General features: G+C 52.1%; 1 protein-coding gene across 22 annotated transcripts in view; it reads left to right on the forward strand.

Moving 5' to 3' along the window:
- The first annotated feature begins 6200 nt into the window (after nucleotides 1-6200).
- The window catches only part of EPB41L1 (erythrocyte membrane protein band 4.1 like 1), a 121451-nt gene continuing 103671 nt past the window's right edge, over nucleotides 6201-23980 (forward strand). For 3 of the 22 annotated variants that reach the window (XM_064573120.1, XM_064573124.1, XM_064573127.1), the window contains exons 1-2: nucleotides 6242-6380; nucleotides 22530-22579. The gene's annotated coding sequence lies outside the window, so the exon portion shown is untranslated. The other 19 variants (XM_064573105.1, XM_064573113.1, XM_064573111.1 and 16 more) reach the window with 15 other exon arrangements.

Below are 23980 nucleotides of genomic sequence, written 5' to 3' on the forward strand. Positions count from 1 at the left end.
AAGCCATAGTGCACTCCATGGCTCCCTATTGCCTGCTTGATGGAGTCGAAATGTATGGAAGCTTTAGGGCTTCTGCGTGTGCATTCCTGAAGCCTGGAGTACCCCTCTGCCACGTCTGCATGTTCAGCTCACTCTTTTTAAAAATCTTTTATTTATTTATTTGACAGAAAGAGAGAGCACAGGCAGAGGGAGAAGCAGGCTTCCTGCTGAGCAGGGAGCCTGATGCAGGGCTCGATCCCAGGACCCTGGGATCATGACCTGAGCTGTAGGCAGATGCTTAACCAACTGAGCCCCCCAGGCGCCCCTGTTCAACTCACTCTTTAAAGCTCTGCTCCATTCTCAACTCTGTGAGTTTCTTTCCTCAGAATTAATCACCATGTGCCCCCATCACTCTTTTAAGTATATATTACTTTGTACTCACACTTTTATCCCCTCCGAAGGGTGGGGATACACTCTTTTTTGTCATGTGTCCCTCTGCCTCCCAGGCCTTGCACAGTGTCTCCTAAATGTTTGCAGCATTTGGGGATGAGATGAGTTGGGGGCACAGGCTGCAATTGGGAGGTGCTCTTGGGAATGAGAGCACTTGGCCTACTTTTCCACCCCTCTAAACTAAGCTTAGCACCTGGTGCTCCGGTGACTGGCAGTTCAGCTCCGCGTGACTCACCCTGTAAGCCTTCACCCCCGTCACCGCAAGGCCCTGGGCTGGGGTGTGTGTGTATGGCCGGGGGGAGATGGGAATTAACTTTTGCCTTTCAGAAAGCCTTCCCTTTCTCTGCCCCAGGAAAAGGACAAGTAAAAGTCCTTCTCTTAAGTGAGCTGGGAAATCCCTACCCCTGAGAACTAGGAGGACTGGGGAGGCCCCGGAAGGTACAGAAGAAGGAGGAAAGAACTGCTGGGTCAGAGGAGAGGAACAGAGAACCGGAAAGAAAGCTGAACTGCACATTGAAAGACTTTACCAACTTGTCAGAGTGATTTAACTTAACCTCTCTGTGGCCCCTGGTATAAATTGGAGACCGTACTGACCTTGCCCTCCTCCCTAAGTTGTTGCAAAATTACATAGTAAAATGCTAGAAGCCTTTAGGACTGCAGCCTCGAATGCACAAAGACTTGTATTAGAATCCCCCTCATAAGCTGTGCAACGGTGGGAAAATTGTGTATCTCCATGAGCCACGGTATCCCTTCCTATAAAATGGGCATAATTATAGCTTCCTCCCAGGGTGAGAAAATTGTGTAAGGTGCTTAGCATATAGTACCCAATCATACTGGTTGTTTTCATATGAGATGATACTTGTTATTTAAGGAAAAGACCACATCAAGTGTCATTTGCGAACATTATAAGGAGGGAGACAGTCTAACTTTTCCTAGAACTGGTTGCTTCCTTGAGCCAAGTATGGGGTGTGGCTCAAAGGAATGAGGAAAAGGTTCCTGAGGTGACAACACACAGAATGCTGTTTGTCCTCACAGAACTTGGGGGAGGGGTAGAGTTGTCAGCTGGCCTTCCCCAAAGACCAAAGACCCTGCCCCCTACTCCCGCCCCTACAGAATGCAGTCCGTGGACTTCCTGTCCTCTCCTGCTAATCTCTTCATCCTGTCCTGGGGAGGCTGTCTTTGTAATAATACTAATAACAATAGTAATGGGACCAAGGATATTATTACTCTGAAGCTTGTAAAGGCTGTCTAATACATTATCTTAGCTATCCTTCATAATCTTGCTCCCATAAAAAGAATCCAGAGTTAGAAGGAACTTGGGGATTATTCTGCACTTTAGAGACGGGAAAACTGAAATCCAAAGAAGGGAAGGGATTTACCCCAGAGCATACAGTAAGTTAAAAGCAGAGATAAGACGAGAACCTGTAGGGCCTGACTCCCAGCACCGTGGCTGCGCTCCTTTGGTGACCCACCTGTCCTTGGTTTTCCATTCTCACTGCCCACTGCAGTGGTTCCTAACTGGTCCTCCTGGCCTCGGGTCCCTCCACGTCAGTTTGTTCTGCACATACAGAATGAAAGTTGTCTGGAAGCATGACTTTGATCTTGTCTTTTCCCTCCTAATAGAATTTGTCCATTTCTCAACTTGAAGGGTCACCTGGTTCCTAGTTCAGCCTCCAAATCAAGACCCAGTCTCTCTTCTGACAGAAAATAAATCAAATGTTGCTGATTAGATTGATTATGAAGACTGGCTTTCCTACTTATATTATGTGTTGGGCGTTCTCTTTTCTTTTTAAAAACGTTTTTATTTAAGTTCCAGTTGGTTAACCTACAGTGTAATATTAGTTTCAGGTGTACAATATAGTAACTCAACACTCTCTACAACACCCAGTGCTCATCACAACAAGTGCGCTCCTTAATCCCCATCACCTATTTCACCCATCCCGCCACCCACCAACCCTCTGTAACCATCAGTTCTCTATGTTAAGAGTCTGTTTCTTGTTTTGCTTTTTTCTCTTTCTTTTCCCTTTGCTCTTTTATTTTGTTACCTAAATTCCACCTATGAGTGAAATCATGTTATTTGTCTTTCTCTGACTAATTTAGCATAATACCCTCTAGCTCCATCCATGTCATTGCAAATGGCAAGATTTCATTCATTTTTATGGCTGAGTAATATTCCACATCTTCTTTATGCATTCATCAGTCGGATATTTGGGCTATTTCCATAATTTGGCTATTATAGATAGTGCTGCTATAAACATTGGGGTGCATGCATTCCTGTGAATTGGTACTTTTGTATTCTTTGGGTAAATATCTGGTAGTGTGATTGCTGGATTGTAGGGTAGTTCTATTTTTAACTTTTTGAGGAAAGTCCATACTGTTTTCCCGAGTGGCTGTACCAGTTTGCGTTTCCAGCAACAGCGTAAGAGGGTTCCCTTTTCTCTACATCCTTGCCAACACCTGTTTCCTGTATTGTTAATTTTAGCCATTCTGACAGGTGTGAGGTGATATCTCATTGTAGTTTTGATTTACATTTCCCTGACGATGAGTGATGTTGAGTATCTTCTCACGTGTCTGTTTGCCATCTGAATGTGAAGACCCAGTCTCTTTGAATACACTTATTGGCAGGGAGCTCATCACTCCCAAGGTCGTCCATTTCATTCTTGGATAGCCATGACTGTTTGTGAGTTCTTTACAGTGAGCTGAAACTGTCCTCCCTGATGTCCACCCACTGGAGCTGAGGGGATTCTTTCACATCCATTCAGTCAGCAAGTTTGTAGTCAGTGTTTATTGTGGGCCAGGTCCTGGGTGAACTAGGTGCCCAGGGGAACAGGAAGATAAATTAGACATGGATAGTGTGGCCTAGGGGTTTGCAGAATTTTTTGTTTTGTTTATTCGACCTGAGGTTTGGAGATAGCCACTATACCCACCCTGTCCTTTCCCTTCTCCAGGCTGTTTAAGGCATTCATCACACAGTGGTATTCAGGTTCTCAGTGGTATTCTGGTCTCCTCCTCGAGACATACTCTCCTGTGACAGTGTCGCTCTCAGAATGTGGGCCCCAGGGCTGAGCCCTGTGGCCAAGCTGTGATCTGCCCAGGGCAGCACCAAGCTGGTCTGACCTCTGCTTTCTGTTGATACAGTAATCATGTTTGCTTTCCCCCCCTTCCTTCCTTTCTTCCTTTCCTCGTTCCCTCCCTCCCTTCCTTCCTTTCTTTTTTACAGCCACATTGCACTGTTGAACTTGAGGTCACCTCAAACCTTTAAGTCATTTTCACTGGAACTCTTCTTAATCTAGATTCTATCTTGTATTTTGGGCACGTGATCATTTGGAACTGTACTGTCCAATATGGCAGGCACTAGCTGCAGGCGGCTAATAGATTTTAAGTACTTGAAATGAGATTAAAATTTCAGTGTCTCCGTTGTACTAGCCATATTTCAAGTGCTCTACAGCCCCGGGTGGCTAGTGGCTATCTTATCGACAATGCAGGGCCGCCTGGGTGGCTCAGTCAGTTAAGCATCTGACTCTTAATCTCAGCTCAGGTCTTGATCTCAGGGTGGTGAGTTCAAGCCCTGTGCTGGGCATGGGATCCGCTTTAAAAAAAAAAAAAAGGACAATGTGGGTTTAGGACATTTCCATCAGCACAGAAAGTTCAGTGGGGCTGCTCTGGTTTGAACCAAAGAGGGCAGGAATTTACATTTATTCTGTGTGGCACCTCATCTTGTTGGATCCAGCTCAGCCCCAAGGCTGCTGAGCTCTTTTGGAAACTAATTTTGGTTTACAGAGTGTTTGCTGTCCCTTCCAGCTTCACGACAACAGTAGATTTGATTAGCGTTTCATGCCTTCCTTGGCTTCATCTAAAGGCACTGATGAAGATGCCCAGCAGGGCAGAGAGGGCTGCAACTGAGCCCTGCACGTGGCACTCAGCCCTCCAGCCCCGTGTGGCAGTCATGCAGTCATTTAACAAATGAGGCCTACATAGCAGGCGTTGTGGGAGGGCACTGAGTGCACACAGGGAGACAGAGGACAGCAAATTCAATAGAGTCCTGCTGTGGTGGGGGCTCTGGGAGTTCCAGTGCCTTTCTTTGTCTCACATCAGGGCTGCTTCTGTCTGCTACCGTAGTTAAAAACGCAGGCTTGGGAATCAGCTTCCTGGATTTAAATCTCGGCTCTGAGGCTCTACAGGCTTTGCATTTCAGTTTCCTAATGTATAAAGTGGTGGCAAGAATAACCTCTTTTGCACAGTGTTACTGGGGGATTAAATGAGTTAGTGCAAGTAAAGCTCTTAGAACAGTGCCTAGAATACAGTGAGTGCTCCGAACATGTTGGTTATCATTAGTTCTAATTATTAATTATACTTTTTTCCTCCTGGACAAGCCACGCTCAGTCTTGCTTTGGGACCTTGATCCCCTCAGTTCTGCTCTTTCTTAGTTTGTGGAAGTTCTTCAAAGTGCAAACTAAGCCTCCTCTCCTTGATTTCTTAAGTTCTCAGTGGCTCATTTGGCACTTAGTTTCCTATACTGGAGGCAAGGACCACAGTGAAGAACTTGAATAATGGTTGGGCTTTATCTTGGCTCTGTGCTGCTGGTAGAGAGACCTAGGACAGGCTTCCCATCTGCAAAATGGGGATAATCACAGCTGCTACCTAGGACTATGGTCAGGGCTAAGTGAGACACAGTGCATGAAAGCTCCCGCACTTAGTAGGTCTTTACCTTCCTTCTGACTTCCAGTAAAAACGCCGAAGTACATGACACTTGCTTCCCCCGCTGGCTCTGCTTTATTTAGTCTAACAAAGGAGGGCAGGCTCATTTTTCCTTGCACTTCTGGAGGGCCTGGCCCTGACCCAGGAGCCCTCAGTTTCTTCATTTATGGAATGGAGACACCTAATCGGTACCCCCATTTTCTCCGTGCTGCCATCTCGGGCTTGCTGAACTTGGATTAATTCCTCGCTCCCCAAGCCTCAGTCTATACTCGAAGTAGGACCTGAAGGAGAGCCTATAAGGGCCGGTGGTTATAACCCTAATTTAGAAAAGCTCTTTCCTCTGGTCGTGCCTGCCCCCGTGGAGGGTGGGCGTCGGGATCCCAGAGCCAGGGGCCAGCCCTTGGAGGGCCCCCAGAGAGTCCAGAGGTATCGCCACCTGGGAGAGGGCTGGAAGGCGCTGCGGGATCTTCTGCAAGCTCAGGCTGCGGGAACAATGGGAGGGCGGCGGGGCGGCGGGTGGGCGTCGGCCAGGTCCGGGCTGGAGGTAGAGGAGGCAGGCGAGCTGGGCGCCGGGCCGTGGGGTTAGCCCGGGGCACCGGGCCGAGAGCCGAGGCGTCTTAGCCTGGGAAAACCCAGGTCGGCGCTGGCGGGGACTAGGGAGGAGGCGGGGGCGGGGCGCGAGCCCACCGGGCTGGGACTGGGAGGGCGAGGAGGCCGGGGTGGGGTCTCCCCGGTGGGGTCTCCCCCCCCACCCCCGCCCCGCCGCTCGGCCCCGGCCTCTGAGCTCCGCGGCGGCTCAGGTAGGCGCCAGGCGCGGGGCCCACGTGGGGAAGCGGGCGGCGGGCCACGGGCGCCAGGCGGGCTCGCGGGTCTCAGCCCCCTCCTCCCCACCCCTCCCCGGGGTTCGGCGCGGCTCCTCCCGACGCGCGGCCGCGGCTCCGGCGGCGGCGGCGGCGGCGCTCCCCCCCCGCCGCCCGGCTGCTCTCGGCTCGGCGCGGCTGCTCGCTAGCTCGCCGGTGGCTGCTGGGGCGGCCGGGATTGCCGCCGCCTCCTCGGGGGCAGCCGGCCGGGGCGGGGCGGAGGGGGGAGCCCGGTGTGGGGGGCGGGCGGGGAGGGGGCTGGGCGCCGTGGGAGGGAGCGAGCGAGCGGGGCATTTCTGCGCAGCTCGAGTGCGCCTCGGAGCCCGCACGGGCGGCCGTGGGACGCACAGACCGAGGACAGACAGCGCCCGGAAGCCGCGCCGCCGCTGCCAGGTTAGCCGCCCGCGCCGCCCTCCTCCGGGCCTCGGGGACCCCGCCGCGTCTGCTCTCGCGTGTGTCTGTGTGCGAGGTGGTCGCCGAGGGCTCCGGGCTCGGTCCCCGGTCCTCGAGCCCTGACAGGCCGACGGGCCAGCTCCGGCGGGGGGTGCTGGACACCAGGGGGGCGGGCGCCCCAGCCGGCAGCCCCGGGCCTCGGGTCGTGAGTCTCAGGACTGGCGCTGGTACGTGTGTCGGGATCCACATCTCCGGGTGTTGGGTGTGAGCGCGCGTGTGCCCGTGGGTCTGTGCAAGTGGTTGCGCGTGTGTGCGTGTGCGCTGGGTGTGCATCTGTGTGTGTGTGTGGGGGGGTGCGCTGTGGGTCTCCGTGCGTCTGGACTGGGTGGTGTGTGTGTATCTGGGTGAGGGTGTGTGTGTCTGCGTGTGTCTATTCGTGAATGTGTCTATTAGAGGGTGTGTCCGAATATGTAGCTGAGTGTGTGTACATCTGGATGAGGGTGTGTGCCAGTGGCTTCGCTTGTGGCTGGAGCCTGTGGCGGGGTGTGTGTGTGTGTGTGTGTCGCCGTGTGAGCGCCCGTGTGATTCCCCGGGTGTGCGCGTGTGAGGGCGGGTGTGCACCCGCGTAGCCCCCGTGTGCGTGTGCGCGGCTTTGTCTCCGCACTGCTGGGAGGAAGGGGTGGGGGCGGCGGGCGAGGCGCTGTGGTCCCGGGGAGCCGGGCACCTGGCCGGGGCGGTGGGTGGCGGCGGCGGCAGTAGTGTCCCCGCCCGGCGGAGACTCTCTGCTGGCCGGTGGGCGGCCACACCCCAGCGGCCACAAGGCGCTGGGCTGACGGCGGAGCCCGCGCACCGGGCCGAGCGGGAGTGGAGGGCGTGTCCTGCCTGAAGCCCGGGGTGTGTGTGTGTGTGTGTGTGTGTGTGCGCGCGCTCGGGTGTGCGTGTGCGGGTGTGGGGTGGTGGTGGAGGCAACAGCGGTCCCCAGGCTGGTGACCCAGGCGGTTCAGGAATCCATTTCCTGTCGCGGCGCGAAGACGGTGGCCCAGAGTCCGACGGGGCTTGGCCAGGTCAGCCTCACTCCCACCCTCACCGTCTCTAGCTTTCATGGGTAGAGCCGCACCTTAGAGGCCCCGAAAGGAGGGAGAACCACTCTCTTAAAGGGCCAGAGCCCGAGCAGGAATACCCCCACCTCTCAGGAGACCTCTACTCTGAGAGAGGTCCCTGGGTGTGTCTGTACCCCTTTTCCCATGTACTGGTGCAGTGCATGCATTTCTAGATTTGTGGTCTGTCTGCATGTGTGTCTCTCTGTGTTTTTCTTGTGTGTTCGGGTGCATAGGTATGTTTTATCAGTGAACAATGAATAATGTATTTTGATGTATATGTGTATGTGTTTTTAAAGTTCTGGTGTATTTGTTTTTATGTACATATAGCTGTTTGTATATTAGCGAGTCTGTGCATGTGGGTTTGCAAGAGGAGTGGCATTTTGCTGCCAACTAGGATAGGATAGAAAAATTTTGTCCAGGGCCACTCTATTATAGAAAAACTGGGTGAAAAAGTGGTTTGGAAATTTAGCCCCTGGTTTTGTGGGTTTCAGATGCTGGTATTGAAACGTGGGTGGATTGGGGGTAGACTGGATACAAGGATGGAGAGAAACTGAGACTCTTCTAGGAGGAAGGAATTGTTCTGGAAGAAGGACATCCAAGTGCAAGAATTCTTCCTCCACTTCCAATTCTTCTTCCCTCTTACTTCACCTCCCCCTCTGCTGCTCGGCTTGCCAGGATAAAGTGCACAGGATTTGGAGTGGAAAGGGAGGGAGCTGGGAATGTAAAAGGAAGGAGGGTGGATGGGTGATAGGATTGGGGGCCAAGAGCAGATTTCTGCAATTCTTAAAATGTTTCTGGCAGCAGAAGCTGGGGAGAGCTGAGCTTGCTGTCCCCTTCCCTGAATCTCCCCTTCCCAGGATAAGAAAGACTCTGGCCTGGCGCTCAGGAGCCCTGGAGTCTGGTCCAGGGGTCTCCTTTGGACTTTGGTCAAACCCTTTTGTGTTTATCTGTTCGCTCAGCACATTTGTATTGCACTTCTCTTATGTAAGAGTCTAACCCCCCTAAGCCTCAGTTTCCCTGGCTGAGCAGCTAGTAGGCTAGATTCTGAGCCCATTCGGTTTCTCAGAGTCCTGGTGTTTGTCTCATCATTACCCAGATTTAGGAATCTACCTTTCTAGCCCCCAAGGATCCTGGCCATGCCCCTTTGCCCCCATACACTCTAATCTAGAGCAGTAGTTCTCAAAGTATGGTCACCCTACCAGCAGCAACATGGTCAGCTGGGATCTTGTTGGAAATGCAAATTTTGGGGGCTCCGGTCAGACCTACTGAATCAGTAATAACTCTGGGGGTGGAGCCCAGCAGTCTATGTGTTAACAAACACAGGTGATTCTCTTGCCCTTGAGTTTAAGAGAGGTGCCGAAAGGAAACTGGAACCTCCTATAGGTTGAAACACTGGGAAAGCATCCCTTGCCCACTGCCCCACATAATGAAGTAGCCCCACAGCCCTAGTCGGGCAGGTGGGTGTTCTGGTTTCAACTCTCAGGTCTTCCCTGTGATCTTGGACAAATTGCTCCTTCACTGAATATTGTAATAACTCATTGACAGTGTCTGCTCTGGGCCAGGTTTTGAGCAAGGGGTTTCCCTGCTCTGTTCAGTTCTCCACACCTTACCTTGACCTATAAGACCTGCAGGATCAAGTCCCTGCCCCCTTCTCTGGAAACCAGCTACTCCGACCTTCTTTTAGATCAACCAGGCACCATGAGCTCTCTGGCCTCTGGGATTTTGCACATGCTGTTCCCTCTGTCTAGCACACTCTTCCCTTGCTTCTTGTTTAATTCCCATTCTTCAGATGTCAGCTCAAGAGTGACTTTCTCAGGGGGCCCTTCACCAGCTCCCTAGAGTAAGTCAGTTTTTCTTGTTATACGTTCTTAGAGCTCCCTGTAGTCCATAGTGCTTATGAGAATTTGTAATTATACATGAACTTGTTAGTTGTTTGTCTCTCTCCCCTCACTGAAGTGCAAATACCATCTGGGCAGGAACTTGCTTATCATTCTTTCTAGTGCCCCCACACAGTGCCCGGCTTATGATTGGTGTTCAATAAATTTGTTGAAGTGGATGACTTTATATAATGGGAGATGGTATACTAACTGACACCCAAAGTGTCCTCTCAAGCCCTGACATTGTAATATCTAAGCAGGCCTCAGACTTTTTAGAAGTAGATTTATCTGTCTTTTTTACTGCTACCTCTCCTGGCCATAGATGAACCCCCATGGTGTGCCTGGGCCGGTGCTGGGCTCTGCTCTAGAGGAGGCAGGAGAAAGCTCTCCAGGAAACACAGCCTAGCAAGTCGTCTGTGTCCTCCTGGAATAGGATCCTGCAAGAATGAGAAGAGGAAGAACATTGAATAAGGAATCTAAAGATCTGGGTCCGTGCCTTGTTTGTGGACAAGTCACTTTTCCTTTTTTTGCTTGTTTCCTCTTCTGTAAAATGAGGGTATTAGGCTGGATGGTGTACCTAGTCCTGGTTACAAGCCCTGGCTCTAGAGTCATCCAGGCTTTGCCACGTACTGGTTGGAGGGACTTGGGCAAGGGACGTCATCTCTTCAGCTCCTCACCTGTAAAACAGGACCAATAATAGTATCTGTTCCATAGGATTGTTCTGAAAATGAAATGAGGTAACATACATGGAATGCTTCACACAGTGCTGAGCACATAGTAAACATTTGCTAAGTGTTAGCAATTGTGACTATTATGGCTACTCGGCAATTCAGTTCAACACTCTTGAATGCCTTTGTGCTGGGCCCTAAGCCTCCAGAAGCGGAAATGAATCCAGCAGTGTTCACAGGCTGGGTGAAGGGGCAGACATGTAAAGATGTACAATATACAAGGCATCAGAGTGAGGTTGTTCAGGAAGGAAGAGGCTTTACAAAGAAAAGAGATGGTGTTTGGGCTGGATTTATCTTCCGGGTAGTTAGGGCAGCATGTGCAAAGGCACCAGAGCTTGTTAGGGAAATTCCAAATAGTTCTATGTGGTTGGAGCAGAAGGTGATTAGTGGTAGGGACAGGTGGGGGTGATTGGCCAGAAGTAAGGCCGGGAGAGAAAGTTTGGGGCAAGATCTGGCCCAGGCTGAAGAGCTGGACTTCCACAGGTGGTGGGGAGCTAGGGAAGAGGATTAAGCTAGCCTGGAAGAATCAGATTTGCATTTCAAAAACACAGCTCTCCAGGTGGTGACTGTTGACTTGGAGACTGGGCTCAGAGGGTGGACAGAGACCTAGAAAAGAAGCACAGGTGGTGGACTTAAGGCCAGCTTGGGTTAGGGAGGTAAAGGAGAGATAAGAATGACGTCTCGCGGGGCGCCTGGGTGGCTCAGTCGGTTGAGTGTCTGCCTTCAGCTCGGGTCGTGATTTCTTTCGGTGTCCTAGGATCCAGCCCCGCGTCGGGGTCCCTGCTTTTTGGGGAGTCTGCTTCTTCCTCTGACTGCCACACCCCCCGCTTGTGCACTCCCTCTCTCTCTGTCAAACAAATAAAATACTTAAAAGAAAAAAATGACCTCTCACAGGCCCTCAGACCCCTTAACCTCCAAGGCTGCCTAGTGAGTGGGAATCTGAAAATAAGAATCCCGGGTCTGCTGCTCAGTGGATTAGCAGCGTATAAATTTCCCCGGGCTGTTTAATGGTGTACTGCAATCTGGGTGGCTTAAAGAAGCAGTCATTTATTCTCTTAACAGTTCTGGAGACAGAAGTCAGAAATCAAGGTGTCAGCAAGGTTGGTTCCTTCTGAGGGTTCCGTGGGGGAGTCTGTCCCACGCCTGTCTCGTAGCTCCTGCTGGTTGCCCCTAGTGCTTGGTATTCCTTGGTCTGTGGCTGCCTCTGCCTCTGTTGTATGTGCTTTTCTCCCCATTTCTCCCTGTGTGTCTCTGTGTCATCTCCTCTTCTTATAAGGACACCAGTCATATTGGATTTAGGATCCACCCTAATCCAGTATGACCTCATTTTCTTTTAACTAATTACATCTGCAAAGACTTTTTCCAAATATGGTCACATTCCGAGGTTCGGGGTAGACATGAGTTTGGGGGGACACTTTTCAACACAGTACGTACAGGTAGGTGGAAAGAGGGCAAATCCTGGAGTCCCACAAACCCAGGTGCAAATACAGGCTTTGCAATGGAGCAGCATGAGCTAAGGAGAAAGCAGTTACTTGTTCTCAGCCTCAGTTTCATCTCCTGGGAAATGGGGACAGTAGCCCCTGCAATGGCATGCTGTGGTGGTCATACCTGGTCTGGATAGCAGGTGTGGGTAAGCCTGGTGAGGTGGCACCCAGTCGGCACCCCATAATGATCCCTTCCTCCCCGGTGCCCCCTGCCCTGCCCTTCGTAGCTGGGGTGCGTCACTCGAATCTTGCTTCACTTCCTCGTCTGCCCGATGTGAATAAGCATCCTCCAGCTCTACCTACTTCACCAGATTGCGCATCCCAGGGGATAACGAGAACGCTCTTTGTAAATTGCTTAAGAGTTTGTTGCTGGGCTTTTCAATTATAATCGTCATCAGCATAATAAGCCTTGGCCATTGCCACGTCCACTGCATTCTCAGCACGGTCCGCCCCGCCCACTCCTCTCCCGAGGCAAGTCCTCTGTGCCCCTGTGTGCTCGGAGGTATCCTACGAAGCATAGCTGCTGTCAGTTAGGAGGGCCTTAGCGATGGTCCCTGCTCTTCGTTGCCCTCATTAGCCAGGGAAGGGAAACATGCTCTGAGAGAAAGTGACACCCCGAAAGTCACACAGCTGGTCACGCCTTGTCTGTGGCTCCTGTTTGCGGTCAGAACGGTGCTTTCCCCCTAGTTGCAGCGTTGGCCCCTGGAGCAGCATCGTGGGGCAGGTAGAGACCTGGAGAGGGCGCTGTGAAGGGCTCCGAGATGGGGAGCCAGCGGGAAGAGTCCTGCTGAGTCAGGGTCAGAAGCCCAAGCAAGGGGCTCCCTGCCTCTGCGGGCTGAATGGGCAGGTTGTTTGTCTCAGCCTGGCTCTGGCCATCTCTGCTTGCTCCGGCCATCTCTGCTTGCTCCAGCGGGGAGGAGGCCACCACGGGTCGGCGGGTGGCAGCAACGTGGGGAGCCAGAGCCTGGAGGTAACCCAAGGCTTCAATGTCCCTATTGACAGCCAGGGTTGTGCTTCTCAGCAGGCTGTGTCACTCTAAGCCTTGTCCTGGCGGGCGTAGGGAAGGCTCTGGAAAGGAGAGAAGGCTTATCCTGTCTTGGCAATTGCCCTGAAGTCATCTTCCTTTTCCCCAAACTGGGGGAGCCAGGCCCCTCTTCACCCCTTGATTTTCCTTACCTTCTTCCCTCCTCTTTTTTTCTCACTCCCTTGTCCTGTGCCCCCCCCTCCCCCACCATCTTCTCTCCAGATTAGAGGTCTAAAGATAAAGCCTCCAGACCCAGTTCAAATGGGTGGTTCTGGGGTTGCTTGGGGCCAGTATGAATTAGCAAGCCTAGAGTCTTCCTCTTCAGAGGCTCACTCTGGTGACTGATAAACAGCCACTTACGTTATTGGCTTACCATGTGCCAGGCCCCGTGCTAAGCGAGTTACACGCCTTATGTCTTTTAATCCTGGCAACTACCCAGAGAGGCAGAGATTAGATCCCCATTTTATTAAAGCAGGCTAAGTAGCTTGCCCAAGGCCTACCCAGCCCTCAGCCGGCAAGTGGCGCAGCTGGGATTTAAATCTAGATCTATCCAAAGCCCGTGGGTACTCTTGAACCATTCCCATGCTGCCCTGGATGGGGCATTCAAGAGTGTTTAGGGGTTCACAGAGGGATGTGCACTTGCTCAAATTTAGAGCACAAATTCTCAGCTCAGAGAGCCCGGTCTCCGGTCCAGGTCTCCTGCTTCCCAGCCTGTGCCGTCACTTCGCTCAGGGACTGGCCTTCCTACGGTGTCAGCCCTGGGGCTGGCCAGGGCTCTGAGCCCATTTGATTCTAGGCAGTGCCCACCTGTCAGGGGCGGGTGACAGGGCAGGTCTGAAGGCACTTGGCTTTTTCCCTAGATGCTGTTTGGTCAGTGGTCGCCTTAGTTTTTCATTGATTATACTGAGTCTTCTAGTTAAATAAGCTTATCATCTGCAAAGAATGATAGCTTTGTCTCCTTGGAAGGGTGCTTGGGGGCTTGGAGATCCTGTATCTGGCTCAGTGATGTGGAGGGGAGGGAAGCAGAGGCTGGAGCCAGGAAACTCGGGTTTAGGAGGATCCTCATGCTAGAAAGGAAAAGGAAGGAAGCCAGACAGGTTAAGAGCCAGAGTGAGACAGTCTGGAGAGCTGAAAGGAGCCTCCAGACTGGGGTTGATAGGGAACCCCTCACCCCAAGTTCGGCCCATTGGAGTCCAGACTCCCTTGGAGGTAGGGCTGCTTGATCTCAGAATGCAGCTGCAGTCAGCTTTCTGGGCCTCTGCCCACCCCCATCATGATCATGGTCAGCTTGAGCAGGTGGCTCAACCAGAAGGAACTTTGATTAATGAACAGTGGCCTTAAACCTTCGAGCCACGGAGCCCTCTCTTCCTAGGCAAGGAAGCAGAAGTTCAATATGTGAAACAGGTAAAAGGAGAGTAGTTCAGCACACCACCTCTACTCCCACCTCCGAGGGTTCCCTAAGGCAGGGCTTCTCAAAATTTGCTCCCCCGGGAGTAGCAAAAAGGAGCTTGCTAAAAAAAATGCTCTCTTCAGGACCCACCCAGAGATTCAAACTCAGCTGCTTCCTGGGAGGGTGGGATCCATGGTGGGGCCTTGGAATCAGCCTGTCTTAACAGGTTCCTGGTCAAGGTGACCATGACACCAAGGGTTCTCAGATTGCCCTTGCAGAACGTTGGTCTCAAATGTTCATGAACTTCTGAAGCGGTATGCGCAATTTTGAGAGTGGGCCTTGATCTTGGGAAAGGCTCCGTAGGCACCATCTGTGTCTTTGAGTCATGATCCATCTTCAGGGTTGTTTTTTAGAGTGGGAGCCTCTGGGGGGTTCATGGCAGTCAGGAGTTGGAGGCAGATCTCTCCTGCTTCTCAGCACATTGCTGGTTTTAAGTGAAGATGCTGAGGGACTGTGGGCTAGTTCCTTCCCCTGGGCCTCAGTTTTCCCTGCTGTAAAAAGGGGTTTGGACAGGATAGTTGCCATGTAGCTGTGATCTGTGGTTCTAGAAGCCAGGTTTCCTGCTGCCCAATTCAAATTCTTTGCCCTTTTCTTTGCTGCCTCCCTGAACTTCCCCACACTCTGAAGGGACTGCCCCTCCCTTTAGCATCTTCCATCTTCAGAGATTTCATACAGAGCCTGGATTCTAGCCTTTGAGTCCCTCCTGTCAAACCACATGCCCAGGTGCCCAGCTATTTCTCTCTTTCTGTGCCCATTCACAGTAAGTGATCCAGGTGCCTGTGAGTCTAGGGATGCTCAAGGTGGGCTCTCTTCAGGGCTGGATACTGGGGGCCCATGCCAAGGAGAGGGGCTTGGAGAATGTGTTTCCTGAGGCTCCTGGGACGTGCTCAGCACTTAGCTGTGTCTTGCTCCAGGCCCCTGGGTTCTTACCTGCCAGAAATGCCACCCCCTACCTCCAATCACTGTTGAAATCCTGTCTGCCTTTTCAAGGCTCAGCTCAGATGCCACCCTCTGTCCCACAAAGCCTTGTGGACCTCCCAGCCCCACCCCCATAATGAAAATCTGTCTTTCCTTTGCATTCGCGGAGCACCTTATCTGTTCCCCTCCTGGGAGGGGTTCTGCCTGATCTTAGCTATATCTTGGGACAGGGCTTGTGTCTTGTAGGATTGTGAGCACTAGGATGTCTTATGTATCATTCTTTGCTCCCCAGCACTTAGCACAGGGCTTTGGACAGAGCAGGTGCTTAAAAGAAGGTTACTGAGTTTATTTTTTATTTATTTTATTTTATTTTTTAATTTTTTTTTAAAGATTTTATTTATTTGACAGAGAGAGATACAGCGAGAGAGGGAACACAAGCAGGGGGAGTGGGAGAGGGAGAAGCAGGCTTCCCACTGAGCGGGGAGCCCGATGCGGGGCTCGATCCCAGGACCCTGGGATCAGGACCTGAGCCGAAGGCAGCCGCTTAACGACTGAGCCACCCAGGCGCCCCAGGTTACTGAGTTTAATTTGCAGAATCTGCCTCTGGCCTTGGGCTGGGCTAGGTTCTCTGGAGCCCCCAGCTCCCCGCCCCCATCATTGGCAGGCTATGACTTCACACATGTCCCCTCCTTTCTTTGTGGATTGGAGGGAGGCCAAGTAGGGCAGTGGGTGAGAACTTAAATTCCAGTCTTGACTCTGCCATTTCCTGGCTGTGTGACTTTGGGTAAGTCACTTCACCTCTCTGAGCCTCAGTTTCCTCAGCTTAAACCGAAGGGCTAGGGGTAGCAAGTCTATTGGTGGGGGGGGTTTGGGAGGATTAACTGAAATGCTATGTGTAAAATGCTGAGATCTGAGCACTGTAAAGAACAAATGGTCAATATACGATTATAATGCATTATTTTTCTTTTTTTTTAAAGATTTTATTTATTTATTTGAGAGAGAGAATGAGAGAGAGAGAGAGAGAGAGAGAGAGAGCATGAGAGGGGGAGGGGCAGAGGGAGAAGCAGACTCCCTGCCGAGCAGAGAGCCCGATGCGGGACTCGATCCCGGGACTCCAGGATCATGACCTGAGCCGAAGGCAGTTGCTTAACCAACTGAGCCACCCAGGCGCCCATAATGCATTATTTTTCAGTTAATGGTTATTATCATTGTTTTTTCAGCAGACACCTATTATGGTTTCAGCATTGTGCTGGGGGGAGAGAGTGAGACAGAGAAAAGTCATGGCAAGAGTCCCTTGGTCTCCAGTGTTCTAAGGTCAGGTAGGGGCAGGAAGACTCTCCCACAAGGAGTAGCATTTGGCAGAAACATGGCAGAGTGAGTTGAGGAGGGAGAGATCAGTGTAGCCTCCATAATCAGTGTAGACAGGTGTTCCCTGTAGAGGTAAAGGAGGGGAGCTCCAGGCTGGAGATGGGAAGGTGGGGAGCATACTTGAAGAGTTGCTGGAAGGACACAGGGAAGAGCAGAGTAGAATCAGAGGCAGCTCCAGATCTCCACACAGAAGGGGCTTGGGGTCAGCCCCCCCTCCTCCCGCCCTGATGCAGGGGCAACATCAAGCTTTGTTTTGCCAAGAAGAATCTGGGGGCTTGACGGCTCCTGCTGTCACTACTGAGAACCAGAGAGAGAAGACTGGAAGGGTAGGGCTTTATGGTGGAGGTACTGGGGACCGGTGAGTAGGGACAACCAACACCCCCCTTTGTCTATCTGGGCTTGAGCTGAGAATGGTGAGGGGTGGGCTGTAGTGCCAGGCCTCTGTAGGCCCCCCTTGGAGTCTGTCCCATAATAACACAGCTGCCTGTTTACCTGCCAAGGTCGAGATCTGAACTCTGGTCTGTCTGAAAGTAAAGTGCAAATTGATCCCAGAAATGTCAGAATCTCTAAATATCAGAACTGGGAGAAACAATCTCTCAATCCACCCTCCTCTCCCCACACTACACAGATGGGAAGCGGAGGCCCAGAAAGGGGAGCCCCCACCCAAGAACAGTGAGTGAACCGGCCACAGTGAGGTCAGTGCCAGCCCCAGGTGGGCTGTGGACCTTGGCCTGTGTTGGGGGGGGCGGGGGGAGGAGGGGGAGGAGGGGGCCAAGGAACCCAAGGAGGGGTGTAAATGACAAGCAAATGTCATATTGGTAGCAAGCTGTTGCCAGGGTGTGTATGTGATCCCAGGTGAGTGGGACGTGAGTAGGCCGGAACTGTCATTATTCTGGGCTTTCCTTCCCGGAAAGGAAAAAGGACCACATAGGTGGGAGTCAGGAATATCGGGGGGTGGCGGTATTCAGGGGGTGGCCTAAGAAGAGGAGACTGTTGCCAAGCAGCAGGAGACACGATTGTATTACAGTGGCCCACAGCATCGCAGCGTCTGTGGGCCTGGCCCCGGACAGCCCTGCCTGCCATACGGACTGTAGCAGTATCACTCAGTTTATGGGGGAAGAAGTGAGGGCCCCAAAGGTCACAGCTAGGGGGACATTCCTTCAAAGCCACGCCCCTGGCATGCCCTAGGTGACTGTGGTCCAGTCCTCAGTCCAGTTCGGTCTCGGGGGGGGGCCTGGAGTCAGAGGGGTCAGGGAGGCACCAGCCCAGGGCGCGCCACCTTGTGTCTCCTGGTCTTCATCAGTCTGCCCATCTAGCTGGCCTGTTTTAGTCTAGTTCACCCTGCCCCCTTGTTTGTTAGCTAAAAATATTTATCGAGCACCTACTGTGTGCCAGGTCACTCCTCCTGACCTTATGGAACTTCAGGCCTTAGTGTGAAGGCTGTCCCACATTGGTAGGACGGGACGGGAAGGAGGAAGTGAGGGGGTTCACTAATCACCCCCTTCTCCCTTCACACCCACCCCTTCCTCTTCTCCCCGCCTTCCAAGTCCCCCTACCCCCAGATGGGACTTTTTGCTGGGGCTACCTCCTGCTGAAATGGAAAAGAATCAAAGTTAATTGTTAAACCTAATAGCTAGTGAGAGTTTCAGGCTGTGGGGCTGGTGGGGGGCTGAGTGCGAGCTCTGCTCTCCAGGAGAGGGGCGGGGCTGACTAGGCTTTTCTGGCCTCTACCTGCTACCTTTTCCCTACTCTGGAATCTGCCTCCAGGGCCTGCTCCTCCCCTCCTTCCAGGGGGCAGGCTGCCTCTTGGACCCTTTCCCTTGACTCCACCTGAGGTGACCCTGGGAGGTGAGTAATGGCTCTGGCCCTGGTCCAAGCACCTCCGAGTGAGTGCTCCTGGGGGAGGTGCAGGACAGGGCAGGGCTCCTGGCCCCAGGGACCCACCGGAGGGCAGGCAGCCCTGGACCTTGCTAGGTTTCCCTCCTGCTTTATGTGTGTGTGTTGGGGGGGGAGTGGGGATGGTGTCACATGTGGCCCAAGCTCTGTACTTGGGACCATGACCTAATGCCTTTTTCCTGCTCTCCTTCCCTTTCATCCTCTTCCCTGGGTGTCCTGTCCTGGGTTATTCTCTGGTGCTAGACTAGGGAAGGAGGGCTTCATGAGAATAGTGGCGAGGGCTTATTTCTTTCTCTAGAAGACTGAGCCCCAGACCCGGTCCCTGTCAAGCTTTAGGGACAGAGCTCAGGCTTCCAAGTCAGACAGGCCTGGGGTCAAAGCTGGGTGACCTTGGTCGGTGGCCCACCTCTCTGAGCTATATTCATTCTCTGATCAATGGGTACGCCCAATGTCTTTGTCACCATCACGGTGAATGTAATATGCGCCAGCGGTCGATATTAATATTAGGCTCAGTAGGGATTACCGAATGAGAAGATACCGTTCTCTTCAGACTCACCTGTACTTCGGGAGGCCTAGCTCTGGCCGTGGGCCATGGGGGCCAGCAGCCCTGCCCTCTAGGACTTGACCATCTAGAGGTTACAGTACCTACTGCAGCCGCTTGGCCACACGTGGCTCCTGAGCACTCGGAATATGGCTAGTGCTCTGAGGAACTGAAGTTTTAATCTGATTTGAATTAATTTCAAAATTTAAAAAGAATACTCCATTTGGTTATCAAAAAACTTCTACATAGATTAGATGATTAGATTCATGAATATACTTTCGGTGGTAAGGGCTAAGGGGATCTAACTATCTTCTGAAAATTGAGCATCAGAATTGAGAGGTGCTCTAAATGTAAGATACATGACAGATTTGGAAGACTTAGTATGAAAAAAAAAAAGAATGCAAACTATCTTAATATTTTGTATATTGATTACATGTTGAAATGGATATATTGGGCTAAATAAATATACTTTTAAAATTAATTTCAGGGGTGCCTGGGTGGTTCAGTCGGTGGAGCATCCAACTCTTGATTTCGACTCAGGTCGTGAGATTGAGCCCTGCATCGGCTCTGTGCTCAGTGCGGGGTCTGCTTGTCCCTCTCCCTCCCCTCTGCTCCCCCCATCTCACACTTGCCTGAGCAGGCATGCTCTCTCTAATAAATAAAATAAATACAATCTTTAAAAAAATTAATTTCATCCATTCTTTTGTACTTTTTAAAAGGCAGCTACTGAAAATTTTATTTTATTTTATTTTTTGAGAGGGAAGGAGAGAGCGGGGGAGGGAGGGGCAGAGGGGGAGGGAGAGAGATAATCTCACACAGACTCCACACCCAGCGCAGAGCCAATTGTGGGGCTCTATCCCACAACCCTGAGATCATGACCTGAGCCGAAATCAAGAGTCAGACGCTTAACCGACTGAGCCACCTGGGCGCCCCGCTACTGAAAATTTTAAATGATATATATGGCTTGCATTATGTTTCTATTGGACAGTGTTGTTCTAGCCAGAGAGTTGAGCTGGACATATTTGAATAATGATACAAAAAGACTATAAAGACTAGTTATTTGGGGCAGCTGTGTGTGGGGGTTGGAGATCAGATATTCCTCACACCGCCCCCCTTCCCCCACTGCCTAGATCTGAGCCATGCCCTGTGGTGGAATGTTACCCTGGATAACCCCGCAGCCTCAAGGATAAGATTAAGACTCCCAAGGTCAAATGAAAAGCCTGCGTCTAGGTGGCCACACCACTCACTTGCTGTGTGTGGGACCTTGGGCAAGTCACTTCACTTTGCTGAATCTTTGTCATCTATCCATTTAGATTACCAGTGGAATTTCCTCATTGATTGAGGGGATCACGGGCAGGATTTAGCACAGTGCCTGGCAGGTGTCAGGAGTCAGATATTGGCAGTGGTGGAGGTTACTACTACTACTAGTTGTGGGGGTTGTTGCTACTGCTGTTGCATCCATCAGCTTGAATTCTCTTGTTCTATTTGTCTGAAGGGGACATGAGCCAGAGGGAAAGGAAAAGTTAAAAGAGCTTGACTGTGGATGTGGGCTGAGGACTGGGGTGAGGTTGCTTTGTTCGTTGCCTCAGGGGGTTTCTTGCCTTTGAGGTAGCTCCTTGGACCTTCCCATTCTGTAAGTGATCAGGCAAAGATATGTACCCGTTTTACAGATGATGCCAAAGACCTGGCTATAGGGCCAGAGCCCAAACGCAGGACTTCCCCACCCTATTGTAATATTGGGGCCAGCGTTAAGAGGCCACCTTTTGGGGTTGTAGGAGCAGGGACTGATCAGGAGTCTAGAGCTTGTGAGGAATGGTTATTATTAGTCTCTTATAAGTGGGGAATCTCAACACCATTCAGAATAACCATCTCATTCTTGAGTTGAAGAAACAGAGAACTGAGTGTGTGTGTATGTGTGTGACCTGCCGAGGATCACACAGCAAGTTGGTGGCCAAGCTGGATCCGTTTCTGTTTGTTTAGATCCAACCCTCAGCCCAGCCCTGGCCAGACGATGGCCCTGCTTGTCAGCCCCCTCATCTCCTGCCCAGTCCCCAGAGAGGGCTTCTGAGAAAGAGGTTTTTGTTTCACCAGCTCCTTCTGGTTTCCTCTTAAGGTAGCTTTGCTGCTTCCCACCCCCCCACTCCGCCCCCCATCCAGATTTCCATTTGTCCCTGTTCCAGGTTTATAGGGCCCTGAAATCTGAAGCTTCTCTATCCACAGGGAAGACCATGGGCTTTTTCATCAAGGAGGCCTGAGTTCAAATCCCTCTTCTCCCGTTAATTCTCTCTGTGGACTTGGTCGAGTTACTTGTAATACCTTAGTCTCAACTTCCTTATCTGAGAAGCAGGAACCAAAATGGTGCACGCCCGACCTCCTGGTTCCGAATGTGGGCTCTGGGCCTCACCCCTGCATCGACTGGTTCGCTGAAGGGGTCTTCAGTGAGTCATTTTGCTTTCTGGGTCTCGATTTCCACCTGTGTAAGCGGAGGCTGCTATTTCATGGTGATAAGGCACTGTGCTGAGCTTTCCACGTACATCTCACTGAATCCTCCTGTTAGACCTGGGAGCAGACACTGTCACTCCTCTTTCCCACATGAGGAAACCAAGCCTAAGAGCGGTGAAGTGACTTGCCCCAGGCCTCAGAATGAGAGAGAGAGAGAGAGAGGTTGAGCCGGAATTCCTACCAGGTCTGTGTGACTGCGGAGCCCGAACTTCTACCCACTGTCCTGCCCATCTCCCTAGGCATGCTTGCTAACCGGCCTCCTGTGGGCAACCCCAGGTGCTGGAAGACAGGGGATGTGGAAGCAGGGTGTCAGCCGCTGGGTGACTGATGTCACAGCTGGAGTGACAGTGTCCTGAGGCCCGTGCTGGCCTCTGGAGCTGGGCCAGAGAGCAGGCCATCGGGCTCGCAGCCTCAGCCCAAGTGACCTTCCTCTTCACCTGATTCTTGTGATCTGTGTGACGTGGAGGTGTCTCGTCTCCCCTGGAGATTTACTGTTCTGAGCCCAGGGGACCTGAGGTTTCTCCCTCCAACACTCCTGCCCCGTTGTGTACGAGGCTGGACCTGCCCCTAAGCCTTAAATCGTCTATGAGCAAATTAGACCAGAACAGAATGTTAATGCTAAATAGAACGTAGGGACCACTGAGTCCAGCTGGATTTATTTTACAGATGGGGAAACCGAGGCAAGGAGAGGCCAGGTTGAGAGAGCAATGGGTATGTTTTTTTTTCGGGTGCTGGAGATCACCGGGACTGACATGGAAGGAGGTGCCTGAGGGGTAGGCGGGCCTCTGCTCTCCCTTCTCCCCTGCCCCATCCAGTCCTCCACCAAATCCTTTGGCGACCACCTCTTAAGGATCTCTTGAATCCATCCACTTCTTTCTAGCTCTACTGTGACCACCCAGTCTGGGCCCTGGGAACCCCTAATACGTACACGGAGAGCTACTCTTGCCCGTTTCCAGTCTGTTCTCTACCTTGCGAATCAATGATTTCCCGTTGCTCTTAGAATTAAGACTGAACTCTTTACCTTGGCCTCCCAGGCCCCCCCGGGCCCCCCTGGCCCCTGCTGGCCGCTTCAGCTTCAGAAGTGTTACTTTCCCTTTTGCTCTGCTGCGGAGTCGCACAGGCCTTTCTGTTTAACAGGTTCAGCAACTTCCCTAAGGTGTCTCAGACAGCTGAACGCCAGCCTCCCGGTTTCCAGCTCCTTGCTGGGTCCACGGGCTCCGGTTGGTTTCAGAGGAGCTAACGAAACGCTCTTTCCTCCTAGCAGGTGCCTGAAGACGTCCTTTCCCCGGGGGAGCTGGTGTGGACGGAGGGGTGAGTGTTAACGCAGGCACAGCCCAGAGTCTCGTTCTTCACCTGAAGTGAAGCCTCCTTCTTGCGCTCGGGGTGGACACATGGGTCTTCCAGGCCCTCAAGCTCTCTTTTTGGAGATGTTTTACTGCTGGGAGGCATGAAGGTTTGTCTAGGCCACAGATTTCTGGTGGGTTTAAGAAGCAGGGTGGTGCTGAGGGTCCTGTCTGGTTTGGCTTATTTTGAGGTAGGGGCTAAAATGCATGTTCGTTAAGCACCTCTGCGTTGGATCATGTGCTTTCCCTGTATCGCTTGTTGGTGCCACGGTAGCTGGTGATGGACAGCCTCGGACCTGGGAGTTGGATCTGCTGACCCTGCAGCCCTGGTTTTCTTTTGCTTAAGTACTCCTAGGTGTACCCTAGATTTAGGAAGAGGGTGTTTTCATTCTGGTTCTACCACTGACTCCTAAGTGACCGTGGGTGGCTACATTTCTTTGTGTTGGCCTCAGGATCCTATATATACTGTCGGGGCAGGGAGTGGAGGAAGGTGGGGTGAGAGTAAATGAGTTGTTTTCACACTGTCCAGCAGGAAAATCCCCTTTTCAAATGAACCCCAAAGAACCTCAATGTACAAAATAGCCAGAGGGGTTGCAGGGTCATTGAAACTGGGACGGGTGTGGGGGATTCTAATTGGCTAATTCCTCAGCCCCCAGCAGCCTCCAGATAATGACAGGGAACCCTTCCTTGGCTCTGCACAAGATGATTTGCAAACCACCGGCATGGGGTGTGTCAAAATCCCTTTTCCAGCTCGGAGGGTCTGTGGCTGCGGCAGGGTGAGGCAGAGAGCGAGCGGAGCCAATGAAGTTACACTGATTGGGAAATTGTGAAGTAATATGCAAATGTCATTGTGGGTTATTAGGAAGGCACAACTATCAGGGGTCTGTGATATTGTTGTTCCAGAATCCTCTGGTTTTTGTTTTTGATTAGATCGGAGGCACCTCTGTATCCCTAGGGAACTCTCCGTGTGTGTGTGTGTGTGTGTGTGTGTGTGTGTGTGTGTCTAGGGAGCAAGGGCTATGGGGAGGAGGTGGGACTGAGCCAGCTCGGGCAGGTAGAGTAAATGCCAAGCAGAGCTGGGAGCATGTTGCTCTGGGGGTGGTGGTGGTGGGGGTAAGGGGTGGCTTTAGCTCTAGTTAAAAGGAGCGATTTGGCTCTTCCCTGCCAGCACATGGGCCCCACGGAGATCTCTGGGCAGGAAGCACTGGGAACAAGGAATCCTCTGTCCACAGTCACAGCACAGCTAGGAGAGAGGAGGTGGATTAGGAGTCCCTAGGAGGGGGCCTGCTTGTCTTTCCCTGACATTTGGGCAGGGAGAGGGAGAACTAAGTGTATGTGTGCATGGGGTGTGTGTGGGGGGGTGTGGGCA

The sequence above is a fragment of the Mirounga angustirostris genome, unplaced genomic scaffold, assembly GCF_029215605.1.
Source record: "Mirounga angustirostris isolate CCGP_5_RB_7025 unplaced genomic scaffold, mMirAng1.0.hap1 SCAF_10, whole genome shotgun sequence".
NCBI lineage: Eukaryota > Metazoa > Chordata > Mammalia > Carnivora > Phocidae > Mirounga > Mirounga angustirostris.